Source organism: Podarcis bocagei (assembly GCF_964188305.1).
Source record: "Podarcis bocagei genome assembly, chromosome: 1".
In the NCBI taxonomy this organism is placed as follows: domain Eukaryota; kingdom Metazoa; phylum Chordata; class Lepidosauria; order Squamata; family Lacertidae; genus Podarcis; species Podarcis bocagei.
Genome location: NC_138125.1, coordinates 136,088,528 through 136,098,113, shown reverse-complemented (window position 1 = coordinate 136,098,113; position 9,586 = coordinate 136,088,528). Strand labels below are relative to the sequence as shown.

At 41.5% G+C, this 9,586-nt stretch overlaps 1 long non-coding RNA gene across 1 annotated transcript; it reads right to left on the bottom strand.

Annotated features, from left to right (window-relative positions):
• Window positions 1-1,298: 1,298 nt before the first annotated feature.
• Window positions 1,299-9,172, bottom strand: LOC308582268. Its single transcript, XR_014005591.1, has 3 exons — window positions 8,433-9,172; window positions 5,717-5,837; window positions 1,299-1,803 (listed from the first exon to the last, which is right to left on the bottom strand). It is a non-coding gene; the product is annotated as an uncharacterized lncRNA (long non-coding RNA).
• Window positions 9,173-9,586: the final 414 nt, after the last annotated feature.

Here is a 9,586-nt window from a genome sequence, read left to right as displayed (position 1 = left end):
TATAAAAGGAGAAAGGAAATTGTAAACAAGTCTCTGTTTTCTGGTACGTATGCACCTGGACATTCACAACCAGGTCCTTAGAAATTGTCAGACCTAACCGGAAGAGTCCGCGACCAGAAGGAGGAGGAGTATCAGGAAGAGTGGAATAAATTTAATGATTATCTAGTTAAATTTGTTAAGTTAAATTAACTGAAAATAGCTTGCACATACTTAATTGGCTTAGGATTTTATTTATGTTAAGTGATGAATTAATATGTTTAATTCCATAAGGTGAAGATTTAAGGATGTTTTAAGTTTTTATGTTAAATTTCATAAGAATTGGGATTTGGAAAACCGTTAAAAGGGGCATGTAATGAAATTCAGCCAAGGGGAAGCGAGGAAGTCACTTAACAAAGTTAATAAGTGTAATTTTCAATAAGGCTATGATTTATCTTTGTTTGTCTTGTTTGTCTTGTTTGTTTGTTTGTTTGTTTATAATATTGTGAAAACCAAGAAATTTTTTTGGGGGGAAATAGAAATTGTCAGGTAATTTTGCAGGGCAGAAGGAAGTAACTTTCCTCAGCAGCAGAATTTGTAATCATATAAAAAATTAAGCATCTGAGAAAAACTTCTGAGCATTGGCCACCTAGAGGACGGAACCCTGTTCTGGTCCTCAGTAAAAATCCTCAGCAGAGTAGGCTCTGTTTAAATGCTGGAAGAAAATAGAAAGTATTATTGAAGCTGTGTTAAGGAGGAGTAAACTGCCTGTTTAAAAGTCACTTGCAGTCTTGGCATCCGGGATCTGTGTTTACTAGGGAGATCTGCCCAAGGCCTCCTAACTCACCCAGTCCTAGGGAATAAATGGGAGTGCATAACCTCGTTTTCTCATTTAAGGCAGCAAGAATACCAAGCTTATTTTAGCAGTGAGTGAAAGGAAAAGCCAACTCACTGAGATCTTGCCATTTCAAATTTCAGCATGTGTTGGACTTCTCTCATCAGTAACAGAGGCAATTTTAGGGCAGCACGACCAGTTTCCCCTCACTGGGCGCCAAGCGGAAAGGGTGCCCACATGCCACCCTGTAAGCACTTGCCCAGGCTGGCATAGAGCAAGGGCTGGAAGGGGGCACCAAATTTTGGCCTGGCTGAGGCGCCATAGTAGCAAAGTCTGTCTCTGTCAGGAAATAAAGGCATGTGCTGCTGGTTTTATCACACACAGGGGAAAGCGCAACTCTCTCTTTGCTTCACTTGCCCGAGGTGGCTGTTCCCATGTTGTTTAAGACTTTAAATGCTAGAAGCAAAACCTTGAGCTGGGAACCAGGAGTTCTGGGACAAAACGGCAGTTGGGACCATAAGAATGACAAAGGATATAGGAATCCACAGAACTCATGCAGAACCTGTTGCTTAAGCAAGGCTCCCCATGGCCCGTCTTCATGGCTGGCGTCAGTTCAGGGCCTCCACCAAGAAGGCTGCCACCTCTTCAGATCCAGCAGCTAAACCATCATTCTGAACCAGGAAGGCAGTAGGGCAGTGAAACTGTGGTAGTCATTTTTGGAAGGGGGTGGGATATTACATACGAATTTATCAGCGTCTGTAATTCTTACATTTTCATGCGATATGCATTTAGTTACAAACAAAAATGGTGATTCACATCTGAATTTGTAGAGAGCGAACGAGATCTTCTAAAATGGCGTGGTATTCTTTGGCAGCACATTAGCCTGCAGGCAGCTTCCTAATCACAGTAACCATTTGCATAATGTAGCTGCACTTAATCCAGTATTGAGTAATTGTAGCCATAGATCACCGGGATTCATTCCGACGGCACAGCTTGAGAACAGATAAAGAAATCATTTTAGGCTTGCAAATTGAAACTTCCCGTATTGATATTGAGTGTAATGGTGGTGAAAAATATGTTTATGAACATCCAAATGTACTGCAGATGGATTCAGTGGGAGCCTGATTGCTCCACAGTAATATTACAATAAATGCAGGATGGAAAACACTCATTTTGCAGTGCAGAGTATTTTTATTGTTGCTGCCTTGTGATGATTTTATGGAATAAGGCCCTTCACCCAGTCCTGGAGCTGTTTCTGCAATGAATACCAAAGAATTCCCCCTTCTGATTTATTGGTGTGCTTATTGCGTTTCTGATGTAGTCCTGAAGTTAAGGAGATATTTTGGTTTTAATTTCTCTGGTAGAAAGGCTCGTATTAACCATAAATTTTACACAAACTCAGCACTTGAAACAGAAAAGGTACAAAATGCTTTCAATGCAAAATAACTAGTTGTAAAATGACAAGAAAAGCCCAAAATGAATATTTATTTTAACATTATAGTTTGCTTTTCCTCTCAGCAGCTAAATATTCCAGACAACCTGGTCTCCTTTGGGCTACATTTGTATATGGTGACTCATCTTCATGCCCTTAAGGTACTGTATTTTTTGCACCATAACACTCACTTTTTTCCTCCTAGAAAGTAAGGGGAAATGTCTGTGCGTGTTATGGAGTGAATGCCTGCGGGTGGCGGGGGGGGGGGGATCTGCTGCAGTCGTGAGCAGAGGATCCCTGGTTCCCCTTCCTTCCCTCCTCTGTGGTTACAAAGCATGGATCCTCAGGATTTTTGCATTGGGCTACCCCAAACTCACTGTCAGATCACATGTCTGTGGCCACAGCATGAACCACAAAAATCATATATCCACTATTTCATTTAGAATATTTTTTCTTGTTTTCCTCCTCTAAAAACTATGTGCGTGTTATGGTCTGGTGCATGTTATAGAGCGAAAAATACGGTAAATGTACACTCAGGGCGAGAACAATGGGAAACACCAGCGAACAAACCCCAGCTCCAGTTTTTCAGCAGAAATTACTACATTTGGTGGAGTAGAACCTTACTCCCTGCCCCCCCAGCAAAAAAAATAATTTGTGCAAATATTCACTTTTATCCCACCGAGATAAATGCTATTTTCCATTTCTCTGGTGGCAGTTGGTTTAGTGCTCTTCTTGGCACATTCCTGACTGCTCCTTCTTTCTCCACTTCCCAGGAATAATTGTGTGGCTAAATGCACACTCAGACAAAGTGCACTTAGTGAAGGGGATTACATCATAATGCCACATGGGCCAATCAGATTTGGATGTGTGATGATTTTACTGAGGACAAGTGAAAGTGAGGGAAAGTAAATGAATTCAGTGACTATTTTCATTAGAAGTGTCAAAAAAAGGGGAAGAAAAGGGGGCATTTTTCTTCAGTGCCAAAAATTACACAAAAATGCTGTGAGAGCAAATTGAGCTATTTAAATTAATTGCATATCTAAAACACTAAGTATTATAGAGGAATATTGAAGATCTGTGTTATAATGATCTTGAAGCAGGGTTAAATTATTTGTTATTGTGAAAATACATAATTAATTATTGGTTGGTGCAATTGTAAGGTATTGATAGGTTTAGGAGACTAGGAAGTCCATAGCAAATGAGAATTTTGATATGTATTTTTATATGTGTTGTCATACAAATTTATATATTCATTATTTTAAAAATAACTTGAAATGTCTGTGTTGTTCAGTGCTATACAATGTTTACTTTTGAGCACCTGTTGCTTGAAATTAAATCGCATGCTTTCTGCAGGGACCTTGCAGACACCAAATTTACTGCTGTGCTGCCACTTGTGGCTTCTCATTCAGAGCACTCTGCAAAGCGGCTGGAATTTGCCAGCAATTGTAGGCAGAAGAACAGAAAGTCACAATGAATATTGCACACTTCCAGGAAGAGTAAGGGGTTTCCTCCCTCTTTTTTATGGCTTGAAATCTTCAAAGGTATTTGATATTTCAATTACATGGTTTGGATTTCCTGGAAGTATTTTTTAATTTTCTGTCAGTGCCACTCTAGAATTTATACCATTTGTTCTAGCTTTTACATTTTCAAAGAAAATGCTTCTTTGTACTGCTAGCCTTTGGTGCAGCTTGAAATCTTTTTGTATCATGCATAGTCTTACCTAATTGCGGCTGCATAATACCGCTTCTTATCCATATCAAGACTATTACAAACTGGGCTTTTCATCATTCTCAGCAATGCCTATTTCTCTCTTGTCACCCTCTTTTTAATTTTTTTGTTTGTTTTTAGTTTAACAGAGATTCTCATGAAGAACTCAAAAGCTTGCTTACTTCTTTATAACTTTTTAGCTGGTCCTAATAAAAGCATTATACCACAGTTGCTTTTGGATTCCCAACCCCCATAATAGACCATTACAGGGGTCTACAGTTATTGCTTGGTTTGAGAAATCCTTTTCCCTGAAACTAATACACAGCAGCAATTATCTGTACCAAAGGTTTTAGTCAAACCTTTCTTGCAATTTATTTCTCCCATGGAACATTGCTAGGATTTGTTATAGAATCAGTTAAGATCACATTCATGATTCTGCCCTTAAAAGAGCCAACGTAGGTTTATCTGATATTTCTCTAATCCATAGGAGGAAAAGGACAGCCATGAAGTAAGGAAACTCTTCGCAAAAAAATGCCCAACTCTGTTTACAAAGGAAGATATTGCTGGGATGTAGGGACTCATCGTCAGTAGTTAAGCAAGCTACTCACAACTGGCTAGCAAAACAGAATAAGAAAATAATAATATCCAGCACTTTTGCAATTATTTTGCCTTGCTTGCTTCTTATGAAATGTTTCAGCTTCACAACTGCACTATATTTGAATTAATGAAGTACTGACATGGTATACAGTGGTACCTTGGGTTAAGAACTGAATTCGTTCTGGAGATCCGTTCTTAACCTGAAACTGTTCTTAACCTGAGGTACCACTTTAGCTAATGGGGCCTCCTGCTGCCGCAGCGCCACTACCATGTGATTTCTGTTCTCATCCTGAAGCAAAGTTCTTAACCCGAGGTACTATTTCTGGGTTAGCGGAGTCTATAACCTGAAGCATCTGTAAGTGTCTGTAACCCAAGGTACCACTGTATTTTGCTCCTGGCAGAGAAGGACATTTTCCCATACATGTGCTGTATTACAGAAAGGCTGGCTTTATTTTTCAAAGATAAGCATTTCTTAATTGATTCAGTGCCATGGTTTAAAGGCGTTGATAAAGGTGCTTTGGTCTGTAGCACTCAATAATGTGTGTGTGTGTGTGTGTGTGTGTGTGTGTGTGTGTGAGAGAGAGAGAGAGAGAGAGAGAGAGAGAGAGAGAGATATTTCACAGAGAATGCTTTTCTTGACAGACAAGAAAATAGACAGCAGTGCAGGAAATATATGAGACACTGTCATCCCAGGTAAGAAAGTCAAAATAGACATTAGAGTAGCCTATGGCTGACTGATTAGGTGTGTCTGCTTTCAGCATGTTACAAGGAAGGACAGCTGCTTCCCATGGTTGTTTGTACGGCCATTGATCTCTGAGCCTAAGACTCAATGTGATCCCTAATCCACCCTCCCACCACCCTTCTGGTTCTCTGGCAATGGTGGGAGGATGGCTCAGGAATGCTGAAAGTGGTATGAGCAGGAGATGTCAGTAACATAGTCTGAAGCTGACATAGTTACTTGCACCTCCTATTTCCTCCCCCTTTCTCTGTTGTCTCCTGTGTCAAATGTTAGGCTATAGGTCTCTTGCACTTTTTTAAAGCATCAGGCACACAGATGGCACTATAGGAACAAAACAAATAATCTACAGTGTAGAGACAGGAGGATACCCGAGAGCAGTTCTTTTCAGCAAGACAATGAAGCTTGGGCAGGGGTATGTTTCAGGCCTCACCAATTCTCACTCTGGAAGTTGCATGGGGGCTTCTCTGTAACCATCCTGGAAACCGTCACATAAATGACCGAAATGTCAACACATGCAAATGATCATAATCCCAGATGAATTTTGTGAATGCCTGTAAGGAGAAATACATGTTTTAACTTTCTGGAAATACATAGATAAATGCTGACAGTCAAATCCTGGAGTCTGTTCTCATTTCCCACTGTATCTTGTTAAGTTCTTGCACATTCACAAAATTTATCTGGGATTCTCTATGTTGTACCAGGGAGCGATTGCCCGCCCACTTCTAAACCATTACAAGAGGCCATTGACAGAGGATCTCGTGGAAGAGCAAAGCAGCACAGCATGCTTCAGGCATAATGTGAGGAATGGGGCAGGTGCCTGCTATTTGGACTAAATGCAGCCCAAGGGCAGGATGTGCCTGCACTCAAGACTTCCGGGTTAGCGCCTCCGGCAATGGCGGATTTCCTCTGATCGGGAGGAATCAGCTCTGTGGAAATCAGGGTCTGGACCGCCACGGCAAGGCGGAGACCCATTAAAAACCACAGGCAGGAGAAACCTGTGGACATGGGATTCGGTGGGCACCTTTTGCGCCTCCCCTACTCGCGGGGAAACCCGGTTTCGGGGTTCCGGAGCGACGTGGGGTGAGTGGCGCGGTGCTTCGAATCGACTGCTTCTTTCACGGAGTGAAGCCGCATTGCTGTTGCCGGAGAGCGCTGACTTTTTCCTGTGGACAATTGGATCTTAAACAACTACCCGTGAGTAGAACGGAAAATTGGATCTTTAAACATCGTAATTTGGCATCGAAACGGGAAGGTTTCAAACAGGAAGTCCGCCTTCCCCTTTTGTAAATAGATTGAAGCAAAGACGTTGCAAACTAAAGTCTGGAAAGCCTTTTGTAAAGGATTAAATCTCCATCGGTTAAAACTACTAAACCTCCCTTGGAAGCAGGAGAAGAGGGGGGGGGGGTTTAGACTGCCTAAGCCTGCAGGAGAGAGAGCGAAGGAAGATAAATTACCACCGTTTTGAACCTGGGAACGGGCTGTCAGTAAGATCGACGTTTTGGGAAAGTTCATTGACTGTGAATAACGTATGTTGACAGACAGCTAAATAAGAGAAATATATTGTTTCCATTGTTTCCTTTTGCACTTGAAAAGGAGCAAATGTAACTGAAAATCAAACTAACTTTGTTGCTGGATCTGTGTTTAAAAGGACGGATACAAATAGAAATTGTTTCCCCTAGAGGGAGTTTTTGAAACTGTTGCAGGAGTGGAGCTGGGGAATTTTCCAGCTGTAAAGATTAAAGACCGTGAGAAACAGAGATTGACCTTGGACAAGAATGTTGACAGAAGAAGCCTTAGTGATTGCATTTTGCAAGACAAGTGCTTTATTGGAACAGCTTCATAAGAAGACGGATGTGAGGATTATTAAAATTGACAACATGGGACAAAAAATGACTGATTTGGGACAAAAAGTGAATATCTATACAGAAACAACTCAGGATTTGATTCAGGAACTTGTTTTGACATGGCAAGCTGTGGAGAAGACGAAGGAGAAAGTTGTTGTTGAACCTCAAGTAATTCAAGTGGAGGGAGCCCCGGCCTTACAGAGGCAATTTGATGAACATAAGCTGTTGCCCTTTATGATTGAATCCAGAGAAAGCCAGATTTGGAGGGATGGAGTCCCGCTTGGATTGGGGAAGGAAAGTTGGATAGATCCCCTTATGCAGGCTTGGGACCTGGATTTGGGTCAGGGGGAGATTGGAGTTGTGGGGGCCTTTAGCTTTGGAGGGACTTTGAAACACGCTCTGAAATATCTTTTGGACTTTAGTTCTGACTATGGAGAATGGGCTGACCTGTCGAGAAGGAATAAAGACATTGTTAGGTTGGAGCTTCCCCGAGATCTACTCCTCAGTGCCAAAGGAAGGAAACTAATAACAAGATCAGCAGAAGACAAAGTAAAGCACATGTATAAATATAAAGAAGATCTGCAGAAGGGACATGGAAAAGAGTTAAGAGCCTGGGATAGAAGATCACCAGGTTGATGGACCATATGGAATTGATAGAAAGGACTGATTCCGAGTCCAGGGAGAAGAGACGGTGGAAGAAGATTGGGGAAAAAATTTTAAATTTATCTAGAGAAATATTGTTAAATTAATGAGTGTTAGAAAAATTGTTGGAATGAAATTATACGGCTTTAGTAGAAATGTTATAAGGAGTTAAGTATAAATAAGTTTTAGGGTTTTAATGGTAAGATAAGGTTAAAATAAATTAAGACAATTAAAAGACAGAAAATAGTGAAAGATGGAAAGGATTTGCTGAAATAATTAATAACTAGAATACAAAAAAGGGAGGTGTGAGGAGGTCGATGAAACAAGTTAATGAAAGATAAAGATATGGAAATATTGGATGTGTTTTTAATTGTTTTTGCTTTTGCTTTTGTTCTGATGTATTGTGTTTTTTGTTTTCTTTTTTTCCTTTTTTTATACGTACTGTAATGTATTGATTTGTATTGATTACCTTTTCTTTTCTTTTTTTTCTCTACTTCGTTTTGTAATTCTTAAACTTTTAATAAATATTTTTTTTAAAAAAAAAAAAAAAGGATGTGCCTGCACTCACTGGAGAGGGTTCTGGTTCTTACTGTGCTCTCCCCTACATAATGTCCTGAAGCCCCCTATCCTGTCCCTTCCTCTTCTGCTACTGCTACTCACCAGCCAGGTTGCCAGGTTTCCTGAGACTTTGGAGCAGAGCCTGGGAGCTCAGAGGTGGTGTCCCTCCGAGCAGGAAGCAGCGGCCGGTGGAGCCATTTATTTCCTCAAGAGGCTTCAATATGCCCCATCAAATTCTTCTTGAGTTGGTAGCCTCTTTACTGTGGGTTTCCAATATGTATTCCATGTCTTTATTGGCAGCCTCTCTATCACCACAGAAAGAGAAATAGATTGATACTGGAAGAAAAGGGGGGTGGTTCAAATTTCAGAATGGGAGAAGACTGGAGCATAGGGACCATGTGAAGGAACTTCCCACCACCACCATTTTGGTCTCCTTACCCTGGCATTTAACTCATTTTAGATATGGCACAGCAGTTCACAGCCTTGCCCTCCTGTAGCAAGGGCATTGCTAAGACCCTGAGCCTGAATGACAGAAGGCTTGGGGCTTCCCTTCCTAGAGGAGGGCTGTCCACAGAAAAGGCTAACTCTAGTTGCCACCATGCTAATTTCACCTGCTGTGGACACCTGCAGAAGGTCCTCTGATCCTGGTCTTAAACTCTTGGGAGAAGACCAGTCCCAAGCCACTCAAGGCTTTAGAGGACACCCAGAGACACGCTGGGAGCCAGCACAGATCTTTTAAGACTGGTGTTACATGGGCAGAGCACATAATTACATATAAAATACGTAATTATGAAATGCTTTTTAAAAAGTGTAAAAAAGCCATGGGATGCCCTACATTCACTAACACTGCTCTTGTTACAGTTCCGCATTGACCTCAAGCAAGGAAGCTTCTCTCCCTTTGTGTTTTTCCCCCTGAACAGAATTGTTGTGGATCGAGGGCCCGACCCTGCTATGTGAAATAAATACACAAGGACACGTGATATAAGGTTAATGGGCAAGAAAAGGCCACAACTTTATTGATTACAGCAGTGAAAAGGTATTGGCTTAGGCATTGGATGACTATAGGTGGTGGGTTTATTCAACAGTAGGTGGAGCCTGTTGATGCTCATCCAACTATAGGCTCACGCCCTGATATCTCCGAGGGTCGTGCCATGGCCTCCCGCCAAGCAGGCATCGGATGGAATACACGACCGCCAGATTCCTTTAACGGAATAACCCACGGTAGATAGCATAGGCGATGGCCACACCTAGCCCTT